Consider the following 12,500-nt stretch of genomic DNA (forward strand, 5'->3'; position numbering starts at 1 on the left):
TGCAATATCAGTTTGCTTATCTGAGATTTTTTCCAAACTCTAAAGGTTTAATTTTTTTGAAGACTAATGTTGTAATAATCCTTATTGGATAAATGTCTCTTAAATCTGGTTAGAACCATTCCTTACGCTCTTCGTTATTCCAGGTGTGACCTGATGACTTTGATGGTGCTGGACATCTTTTACCATGGATATCTTTTGGGTCCCAAAATCTGGATACTCAAAAGTCCCAAAATCTGGATACTAAAACGAGTGACATTCTCGGAGTGCTAGAGATTCCTGGACTGGTGGGAAACGTATGCAGCAGCTGTGATGGTGGTGGCCTTCAGATGCTATCATGAATAGCCCTTGGGTCTCTCAAAACATAGGCCTCTGAAACGGTCTTGGATGAGAACACCGAATTTCAGTTTAAAAATGGTGAATGTTTATCCTTAATATTTAGTCTGTATGACCTGAAAATAGTGGAAATGATGGTAATTCATTGTCTTTAACGTTTTGTTTGACAACAGGTTAATTAGAAATCAACAAGGAAGGAAATTAAGGTGGTTAATCGTTACCCTCAATATTTTTTGTGGTCTTTTGATAATGCTAAGGATCGAATTTGTTAGCATCTATGTATTGCCTCTTGGGATGCCTAAAATGCCTGTTATAAATATACGACGAAACCTCAGAGACTCGTGGGTTGCTTTTTGGGGAGGGGTGAACTGGCGCCATGTCTTTTGTCAGCTTTACAGTTAATCAAAAATTAAACGCTGGATGGGCGATTATTATCATATCTTTTGTACAGTAGAACAAAGGCAAAAAGATTACATTACTGGGAGCATTAATTGCAATAAGTAGTGTTATAAAAGTCAAATGGTCATGAATTATAATTTTCAGTCTAATTTAATCGAAGGATGTAAAGTAATTCTTTGTGTATTCAGCCGAAAAATACCTTTAAAATATGTGCATTGTGGTTAACTTTCTAAATATTAAGAAAATTGTAAAAACTGAAAACACTATCTATTCATTAGAGGGTGGGTCTTAATAAATTTTAAGAGTACGAAGTACTTAAAGGTTATTTGATCCTAAACCTATGCAGGCTGCTAATCATAGCTTGTCAATAACTTGTTCATATTCAGTTATTGTTTACTGAAGGCTAATTTCTAGTACTTTAAATATTGTCGGAGTTGTCTGATGAGTTTGGTACTATACATAACGTTACTTGATATTTGTCGAGGAAGAAGGTGAATAGAAAGAAAAGTATAGAAAATTCCAAAAGTATGGGTCTGTAAGTTGGGAACGCTATGTGGCTTTCATACATAACGGGTGAACTTAATCTAACTGATACCAGTAACTAATTTCGAGACTTCAATTCTAGAAGGAAACTACTTTTGTAGCTGCTGATTGTACAGCCGTATCCCGTAAGTGCTGGCAAAGATTGTATAATAAGGTTATAAAATTGCATCACTGGGAGAACTTTAATAAGTAAATAGTATAGTGCAAATACCTAATAGGCTAATTTACAATTTTAGTAGCCTTGCAACAACTTTCAAAACGTTATAACAATATTGGGAAAACTGGAAATTCATTGAAGTAAGAGGATGCTTACTATGAGAAAATAAAAGTTCACGAGGTTCTGGAAGGTCATTCACGGTGTTCTCTAGTATACCTATGCAGGCTATTCATCATAGCTTATCTATCATAATGTAGCAGCTGTTTTTATATTCCGTTAAATTTTACGTCAGGTTACCAAGGTAAATTTGGTTCTGTACGCAACGTTACTTGACGCACAGGTGCGTCCACACGGTCGACAATGTCCGACGGACAAACATTGTTACCAATTAACAATTGTCTGCCGGTCTTTGCCTTGTGAGCAGAGTAAAAGTAGTGGTAAACAACTTCATCTGGTACCACTGTTTGTTGCCAGATCTACTTCCATCGTTTCAACGCTTATGACGTCATCCTGCTTTGCCTATGATATGGTTACAATGTTTGTCCGTCGAACATTGTTCGACCGTGTGGACGCACCTTAACTGTCTGGGCAGTTGAAAAATAAGCAGTGTTGATCGTAACGCAAAGTAACTGATGGAAGTAGGGTCGTTTTTAACACTTGAAAATCAACTAAACAGTGGGGTATAGAGAATATTATTGGTAACGGGTTAAATTTAATCACAAAGTGACTTTAATACACACAAGGTGAACTTAGTCGAATGTTAAACTAGTAGCTAATTTCACATTGATTAACATTACACCACGATTAGATAAGACCTCGGTACCAAAAGGAAATGGACAAGCTTTGTAACTGTTGATTGTACAGTAGTATTATGCCCTAAGAGCTAGCAAAATAGTTTAATCGCCAACCTTGTACAGGATTATAGGAATATTTTACTGAGAAATGCACGTAGTAAAGAGTATCTAACGAATATCGAATGGGCGAGGATTACTATTTGTAAGAGGCCATGTAACAAAAAAGGAGGTTAAGAGTAATAATTTGAATATTCAACAAAATTTATTTTGAAATCTCTACATTGTCATTACTTTCAGAACATTATTGAAAAATATTATTGGAAAAACTAACAGATTAATTTAGAGGATGGTCACTATTAAATCATAAGTGTCAGGTATTTGAAGGTTGTTCACGGTTATTCACTCTTATACCTATGCAGGCTGTTCATCACAGCTTGCCGATGTAGCATTGTTTGTATCACGTTCAGATTTACGTCAGGCTAATAGCTTGAATTTTAAATTCTGTTTGTTGTCTATGATGCTTTTTGGTACTGTGCATAACGTCACTAGACATTTTTGTGGAGACAGTAGGTGATATAAGCAGTGTTGGTCGTAAAGCAAAATCGTCGCTGAAAAAATAGGATAGTTTATTTTTTACACTTCAATTTACCACTGAGGGTGAAGCATGATTACAGGAACTACTACTAGGGTGAATAAGTTGGGAGCGCTATGCGGCTTTCAAACACGAGAGGTGAACTTAGTCGAATATTAGACTTGTGGGTGGCTATTTTCACGTAGATAAGCATCAGTTCATCACGATTAGTACATACTTAAGTACTAGAAGGAAACGATCTACCTTTTAATTGATAGGGGGAGGTATTTTATACTACGAGATTATTATTATTGTTTATTTGTTTAAGCAGCCATTTCCGACTAAGCCCAATCGGCTGTTATGCTACGAGAACGGTTTATGACAATCTTTGTGTATAGAAAGATAATCTTTCATAAACGGCTTAAACATGAGTCTGGTAATATAAGGAGAATTTAGTCTGTAAACAGGAATACTTCCTCGACATTATTTAGGGTTCTTTGCAGCGTCCCTTCTTAGACCCCTAAATAGCTGCAACCCCTTTCATTCCTTTGACTGTACCTCCCTTCATATTCTCTTTTTCTTCCATTTGACTTTCCAACCTCTATAAGAGTTGATGTTCTTGAAGAATGGGAAATTATTACATACCTCAAAAACCCGTTTATCGTACCAGCACACGTCATCAGTCATGGAATAATTGAAGCTGGCTCCACTAAAGGGGTAACTTAATTAATGAGTAAGTTTCAGAAATCAGTTTGATGTTCGTTTTTATATTGTTTTGTTGAAAAAACTCTTACTTGCTCTTTTGGATTCCAATTAGCAATGTGCTTATATCAAAGAATTTGTTGTTTGCATATCATTCCTTGGGACGCGCAATGGTAATGGGTCAGTTTGATCAATTCGTTTAATTTTCCTGTTTATATATATACATACATATATATATATATATATATATATATATATATATATATATATATATATATATATATACAACGAGAATTAGCTTATATATATATATCTATATATATATATATATATATATATATATATATATATAAACAAGAGAATTAATATATATATATATATATATATATATATATATATATATATATATATATAGATATATCGAGAATTAATATTATATATATATATATATATAAAATATTATATATCTATATGTATATAATATATATATATATATATAATATATATATATATATATATATATATATATATATATATTTATGCAGAAGCTAGGTACTGTGTCGTACCTCTAAGTAAATGGGGATACAATCCACAATGATGTAAATTCCTTCTGTAGTTTAAAATATATATTTCTTGTACAGGAACTTTCAGCTTTCGACCCTCAGCTGTGGTCTTGTAAATGTGATATATCACCTCAAGGAACCGACATGTAGGAGCACAAACATACTTTTCTTATAACATTTGAAACAAAGATAGGTAACAAGCTAGTTAACTATTATTATGAATTATCAGGCGGTTGAGCCTTCGTCCTTTCCAGAATTCGTCTTGATCCCCGTGGGGGAATGTTTCTGTTGTCAACTGCTTGTTCTCTGCTGGTTGGGTGGTTTGTTAAAGAAATGAGCTGTGTGGAGTAGACAAGAGAGGAAGCAAAATTTTCCCTTTTCTACATAACTTTTCACAAATAGCTGTATTATCTGCAATTCCAGTATTTTCTGTAAAATTCTCGTTTAGGAAAATTAACGCCCCTTCTACTACTCGTCTCAAAGTCCTGTCGTTATATGCAAAAACAACCTTTGTACCTCTAAAATTTATTGTGTGGTTTTTCTCCCATGTATGTTGCACAATTGCTCTGTAGGAACTTCCCCTTCTGCAAGCAAAACGTGTTCATCCCTTCTCTTACCAATGGAACTCCCACTTTCTCCCACGTAGCATTCATTGCAGTCACTGCAAGGTATTACATATGCTCCTACATTCTATCTATTTCCCGGGTTATTTTTAATGAGTTTCTTCTTGATTGTACTGTTGTACTGAAAAACTATGTCAAAGCCGTTCTTTTTTCCTTTAAGCTGCCTAGAAAACTGATTAAGCTCTTTAATAATTATATGGAAGAGCGAGAGATGCCTTAAAATCTACCTTTTCAGTTATGTCATGTGGGGCGTAGAACATCGATCTAGCTTTAGATAGAGACTGTAGTATAAAAAAAACTTTGGGTAATACAGTTTCGTAAAACTATCTACCAAGAAATTTATTTCTGCGTCAAGGAACTGGGGATCACATAATCGGTATGCTCGAAAAAAACAAATTGGTTAATACGTTGTGCTTTACTTTAGGTTCATGATATGAGAAGTAATGAATATAAGTGTTTCTGTGGGTATTCTTCCTATATACGCCACTTAAAGCCACTTCTTTCTACGTCTCTACGAACTTTCCATGTCCAGAAAGGGTAGCCTATTTTCCATTTCATTTTCCACTGTAAATTTAATAGAGGGCAAAATACCATTAAGCAACTCTAAAAACCTATGAAAGGCTTCCTCGCCGTGTCTATAAACAATAAAAACATCATCTATATACCTAGCCCAAATTTCAAGCTTAATGTCTTCGGTAGTGTGTCAGCGTAAACTTTTTCGAAAAATTCAATGCATAAGTTTGCCAGTATAGGGGAGGGAGGTGAACCCATCGAGACCCGGATTTTTGTTGATAGAATGAAGCATTAAACTCAAAATTGTAGATTCAACGCAAATGTTAATCAAATCACGAAGTTTATCTATGTGCATAGGTGGCTTGAAAATATTGTCTGATACTAATTTCTTCAAGTTGCCAAGCACGAAACTCAGTGGTACATTCGTGAATAAAGAAACTATATCTAGGCTGTACATAGAACCTATGTATTTCTTTTCCATAATTTGATCCATGAAATCCATACTGTGCTTAATGTGAGGTTTCGAAATTGTCCCTGCTAATTTCCCCAGGATTAGCAGAGGTTTTGGGGACGCATTAGCATTGGCTGTGGAAAGATGTATACGTTCATGTCATGTAGAAGTGAATGTGCGTTTGATAAGTCCGAAGGACGGTTAAAGCTTCTACTATATATATATATATATATATATATATATATATATATATATATATATATATATATATATATAATACATGTTAATTTCTTTAGCGTGAATTTCCGGGGTTTTACACCACGACAGAGGTTGCCTTTGCTCTCTCTTTTTTTTTTATATAAAGGCATTAACATCCAGGTTTTACACCACGCAAGAGGTTGCACTGCAATAACTTATGGGCTTTACACCACACCACAGGTAGCCTCAGTAATATTCTCTTTTTTTGACAAAGGCGTTAACTTAAGGGTTTTTATACCACGCTAGAGGTTTCATCTGCAATCTTATTACAAAGACATTAGCACCCGGTTTATTGCACCACACCAGATTTTACCTCTGCAATCTTTTTTTTTTTCAAAGGCTTAACTTATGATTATTACACCATGCCAGAGGTTGCCTCTGCAATAATTTTTTTTGTTTTTTTTATGAAAGGCATTAACATATGGGTTTGTTGCACCACGACAGATGTTGCCTCTGTAAACTTTTTATTGAATTTTTTTCCAAAGCATTAAGTTCTTACGGGTTATTACACAACGCGGTGGTGCTTCTGCAAGCTTTTGTTTTTTTCATTTTTAATTTTAATTTTTCTTTTAACAAAGGCATTAAACCATGCCAGAGGTTCACTCCGCAATCTTTTTTTTTTTTTATTGTTTACAAAGGCGATTAACTTACGGGGCTACTACACCACACCAGAGGTTTGCCTCTGTAATCTTCTTTTTTTTTTTACAAAGGCATTAACTTACGGGTTATTACACCACGCCAGAGGTTGCCTCTGTAATTTTTTTTTTTTTACAACGGCATTAACTTACGGGTTATTACACCACGCCAGAAGTTGCCTCTGTAATCTTTTTTTTTTTTTTTTTTTTACAACGGCATTAAACTTACGGGTTATTACACCACGCCAGAAGTTGCATCTGTAATCTTTTTTTTTTTTTACAACGGCATTAACTACGGGTTATTACACCACGCCAGAAGCTGCCTCTAATAATCTTTTTTTTTTTTTTACAACGGCATTAAAAACTTACGGGTTATTAAACACCATGCCAGAAGTTGCTTTCTGTACTCTTTTTTTTTTTTTTTTACAAAGTCATTAACTTATTGGGTTATTACACCACGCCAGAAGTCGCCTCTGTATTTTTTTTTTTATTACAAAGTCATTAAAACTTATGGTTATTACAGTAAGCCAGAGGTTGGCCCCTCTGTAATTTTTTTTTTTTTTTTACAAAGGCATTAACTTACGGTTTATTACACCACGCCAAAGGTCCCTCGTAATGTTTTTTTTTTTTTTTTTTACAAAGGCATTAACTTACGGGTTATTACACCACGCCAGAAGGTTCCCTCGTAATGTTTTTTTTTTTTTACAAATGACATTAACTTACGGGTTATTACACCACGCCAGAGGTTCCCTCATAATGTTTTTTTTTTTTACAAATGCATTAACTTACGGGTTATTACACCACGCCAGAGGTTCCCTCATAATGTTTTTTTTTTTTTTTTACAAAGGCATTACTTACGGTTATTACACCATCGCCAGAGGTTCCCTACATTAATGTTTTTTTTTTTTTTTACAAAGGCATTAACTTACGGGTTTATTACACCACGCCAGAGGTTCCCTCATAATGTTTTTTTTTTTTACAAAGGCATTAACTTACGGGTTATTACACCACGCCAGAGTTCCCTCATAATGGTAATGTTTTTTTTTTTTACAAAGGCATTAACTTACGGGTTAATTACACCACGCCAGAGGTTCCCTCGTAATGTTTTTTTTTTTACAAAGGCATTAACTTACGGGGTTATTCACCACACCAGAGGTTCCCTCGTAATGTTTTTTTTTTTTTTTTACAAATGCATTAACTTACGGGTTATTACACCACGGACAGAGGTTCCCTCATAATGTTTTTTTTTTTTTTTTACAAAGCATTAACTTACGGGTTATTATACAGCCAGCAGGTTCCCTCGTAATGTTTTTTTTTTTTTTTTTTACAAATGCATTAACTTACGGGTTTTACACCACGCCAGAAGTTGCCTCTGTTAATCTTTTTTTTTTTTTTTTACAACGGCATTAACTTACGAGTTATTACACCACGCCAGAAGTTGCCTCTAATCTTTTTTTTTTTTTAAAGGCATTAACTTACGGGTTATTACACCACGCTAGAAGTTGCCTCTATTTAATCTTTTTTTTTTATTACAAAGGCATTAACTTACGGGTTATTACACCACGCTAGAAGTTGCCTCTGTAATCTTTTTTTTTTTTACAAAGGCATTAACTTACGGGTTATTACACCACGCCAGAAGTTGCCTCTGTAATCTTTTTTTTTTTACAACGGCATTAACTTACGGTTATACACCAACGCCCAGAAGTTGCCTCTATAATAGGTTTTTTTTTACAACGGCATTAGCTTACGGGTTATTACACCACGCCAGAAGTTGCCTCTGTAATCTTTTTTTTTTTGTTTTTTTTTTTACAACGGCATTAACTACGGGTTATTACACCACGCCAGAAGTTGCCTCTGCAATCTTTTTTTTTCAAAGGCTTAACTTATGGTTATTACACCATGCCAGAGGTTGCCTCTGCAATAATTTTTTTATGAAAGGCATTAACATATGGGTTTGTTGCACCACGACAGAAGTTGCCTCTGTAAACTTTTTATTGAATTTTTTTCCAAAGGCATTAAGTTACGGGTTATTACACAACGCCGGTGGTTGCTTCTGCAATCTTTTTTTCATTTTTTTAATTTTAATTTTTCTTTTACAAAGGCTTAACCATGCCAGAGGTTCACTCCGCAATCTTTTATTTTTTTTTATTGTTTACAAAGGCATTAACTTACGGGCTACTACACCACACCAGAGGTTGCCTCTGTAATCTTCTTTTTTTTTTTTACAAAGGCATTAACTTACGGGTTATTACACCACGCCAGAGGTTGTCTCTGTAATTTTTTTTTTTTTTACAACGGCATTAACTTACGGGTTATTACACCACGCCAGAAGTTGCCTCTGTAATCTTTTTTTTTTTTTTACAACGGCATTAACTTACGGGTTATTACACCACGCCAGAAGTTGCCTCTGTAATCTTTTTTTTTTTTTTACAAAGTCATTAACTTATGGTTATTACACCACGCCAGAAGTTGCCTCTGTAATCTTTTTTTTTTATTACAAAGTCATTAACTTATGGGTTATTACAGTACGCCAGAGGTTGCCTCTGTAATTTTTTTTTTTTTACAAAGGCATTAACTTACGGGTTATTGCACCACGCCAAAGGTTCCCTCGTAATGTTTTTTTTTTTTTTTTACAAAGTCATTAACTTACGGGTTATTACACCACGCCAGAGGTTCCCTCGTAATGTTTTTTTTTTTTTTTTTACAAATGCATTAACTTACGGGTTATTACACCACGCCAGAGGTTCCCTCATAATGTTTTTTTTTTTTTTTACAAATGCATTAACTTACGGGTTATTACACCACGCCAGAGGTTCCCTCATAATGTTTTTTTTTTTTTTTAACAAAGGCATTAACTTACGGTATTACACCACGCCAGAGGTTCCCTCATAATGTTTTTTTTTTTACAAAGGCATAACTTACGGGTTATTACACTACGCCAGAGGTTCCCTCATAATGTTTTTTTTTTTACAAAGGCATTAACTTACGGGTTATTACACCACGCCAGAGGTTCCCTCATAATGTTTTTTTTTTTTTACAAAGGCATTAACTTACGGGTTATTACACCACACCAGAGGTTCCCTCGTAATGTTTTTTTTTTTTTTTACAAATGCATTAACTTACGGGTTATTACACCACGCCAGAGGTTCCCTCATAATGTTTTTTTTTTTTACAAAGGCATTAACTTACGGGTTATTACACCACGCCATAGGTTCCCTCGTAATGTTTTTTTTTTTTTACAAATGCATTAACTTACGGGTTATTACACCACGCCAGAAGTTGCCTCTGTAATCTTTTTTTTTTTTTTTTTTTTTTTTTTACAACGGCAATAACTTACGAGTTATTACACCACGCCAGAAGTTGCCTCTAATCTTTTTTTTTTTTTTAAAGGCATTAACTTACGGGTTATTACACCACGCTAGAAGTTGCCTCTGTAATCTTTTTTTTTATTACAAAGGCATTAACTTACGGGTTATTACACCACGCTAGAATTTGCCTCTGTAATCTTTTTTTTTTTTTACAAAGGCATTAACTTACGGGTTATTACACCACGCCAGAAGTTGCCTCTGTAATCTTTTTTTTTTTTACAACGGCATTAACTTACGGGTTATTACACCACGCCAGAAGTTGCCTCTGTAATCTTTTTTTTTTTTTACAACGGCATTAGCTTACGGGTTATTACACCATGCCAGAAGTTGCCTCTGTAATCTTTTTTTTTTTTTTACAACGGCATTAACTTACGGGTTATTACACCACGCCAGAAGTTGCCTCTGCAATCTTTTTTTTTTCAAAGGCTTAACTTATGGTTATTACACCATGCCAGAGGTTGCCTCTGCAATAATTTTTTTATGAAAGGCATTAACATATGGGTTTGTTGCACCACGACAGAGGTTGCCTCTGTAAACTTTTTATTGAATTTTTTTCCAAAGGCATTAAGTTACGGGTTATTACACAACGCCGGTGGTTGCTTCTGCAATCTTTTTTTCATTTTTAATTTTAATTTTTCTTTTTACAAAGGCATTAACCATGCCAGAGGTTCACTCCGCAATCTTTTATTTTTTTTTATTGTTTACAAAGGCATTAACTTACGGGCTACTACACCACACCAGAGGTTGCCTCTGTAATCTTCTTTTTTTTTTTACAAAGGCATTAACTTACGGGTTATTACACCACGCCAGAGGTTGCCTCTTCTTCCCGATCTAATCGTCTTCGATGGCGCATTACAAGGAATGTTCTCACTTTAACTTTCTGCTTGAATCTCTGGGCCCTTTCCAGATTTATTTGAGTGATTAGTGGCGAGATTTTACGCCCATTCTGTGTAAGCTGAAACGTTTCCGGGACTTATTGACCATCGTCGTACTCACTGACAAGGCGATCACTAGTGGAGTCTCTGCTGTAGCGTTTTGGCAAACGTTTCTTTGCACCCAAGGCTTGTCGATTGTATTCCTCTGCAGAATCCTGTGCCCTTTCACTGAGTGGCCTAGTAGTTCTTGAAGGAGAGTCACCCTTTAAATCGTCTGTTGTCACTCCACTTTCAGTGTCACTTCCTTGCAGGTCCTCGTCTTTTTTTCCATTTTCCAAATACGTCTGCAGGTTCAGTGAATTTTCCAGGCACTGTTGTTTTGCCTGTTGAAGTTCACGTTGATTTTCGGAATAGTCCTGTTGAAGCATTTCTATCTCCTTGCGTAGCTGACTGATTTCTTCATCCTTCTTTCCCCACATCTCCATCTTTGAGGTGCTTTCCTCTAATTTTCTCGTGAGATGTTCAACTTTTTCTTGAAGATCGGATATCTTCCATTCCTTTTCTTGCTCCTGTCGTACATTCCCGTGAACTTGGATGCTTCCATCATCGGCGCCGACATTTCCTTGTTAGTCAGAGACACTGTTTTCAGTCCCACTGTCACGAGATCCAGATTTGTCCGGACCAGATTTAGAAGAGTCTTCCTCATAACCATCACCTAAGAGCCATCTTGTAACGAGGAAGGAAACTCCCACAACGGCCAGCAATGCCAGGTAACCGAGCAAGTTATGGAGAACATTGTTTGGGGCCGCTTTCAATTCAACAATGAAGTCCTCCAGAACTTTAGGAGTCTTGAAATTCTCCAGGAAGGGGAAATCGCCATGAGCCTTGCTGCCCTGGAGTTCGATGGCTACCAGAGGCTTTTGAACTGAAGCGAGGTTGCAGATGTCTTCATTTTCCATATGGATACAAAACCTTCCCAAGCAAAGGGCCATTTGAAGGTCCTGAGGTATAGTCTTATTATCAGAATAGATTGAATCTCAAAGAGACTTCCCAATAGCAGCGCTCCGAGGCTGCATAGTCCAATTACAACACCAATTACACTAATAAACAGAAACATGTTTCTACTGCTGAACTAAGTCGTTTACTCAGTGCTTAGTTTCTGTTCATCCCCCTCATGGCGCCATCCGTGGTTTGGAGCGCCTTGGAGACGGACTGGATCGAAATCCGTTTCTGAAGAGAATCCCAGAAGCCTGTGGCTCCATTTTCTTCTTTTGGACCCGACGTCTTCGTCTAGAGACAATTAGGCAAACGGGGTAGGCTGCTGACATGTGACGCTCACTGCTTCGAGAACCACAATCCCTGGATGTAGAGGCGACTCTTCTATTTCGCGTGCATCCATAATTTGAATGAATATGAAAATGTTGCAGCAGCTTCGCTTATACCTCCTTAAAAAGAGCACACACACCACACACTGTAAATACTTGAGAAATTTCCGGTGAGTTGTGGAAACTAGAGAGAAATGAAGGAAACCAGGCAATTATATAAATAAATATATACACCAGTACATATATACATACACAATTATATAAATACAGTATGTATATGTTTTTATATATGCATCTTTACGCATGTGTGTATATTACATTATCTATCTATGTGTATAGTATAGTATATATACATATATATAATATTTATATATATATACATATATATAT

The 12,500-nt window shown here is 35.6% G+C and overlaps 1 long non-coding RNA gene across 1 annotated transcript in view; it reads left to right on the forward strand.

Annotated features, from left to right (window-relative positions):
* LOC135220229 (uncharacterized) overlaps positions 1-1,039 on the forward strand; it is a 1,544-nt gene extending 505 nt beyond the window's left edge. The window contains exon 2 of the long non-coding RNA XR_010315617.1: positions 144-1,039. This is a non-coding gene — a long non-coding RNA (uncharacterized LOC135220229). The remainder of the gene's footprint in view (positions 1-143) is intronic.
* Positions 1,040-12,500: the final 11,461 nt, after the last annotated feature.

Source organism: Macrobrachium nipponense, chromosome 1 (assembly GCF_015104395.2).
Source record: "Macrobrachium nipponense isolate FS-2020 chromosome 1, ASM1510439v2, whole genome shotgun sequence".
Classification (NCBI taxonomy): domain Eukaryota; kingdom Metazoa; phylum Arthropoda; class Malacostraca; order Decapoda; family Palaemonidae; genus Macrobrachium; species Macrobrachium nipponense.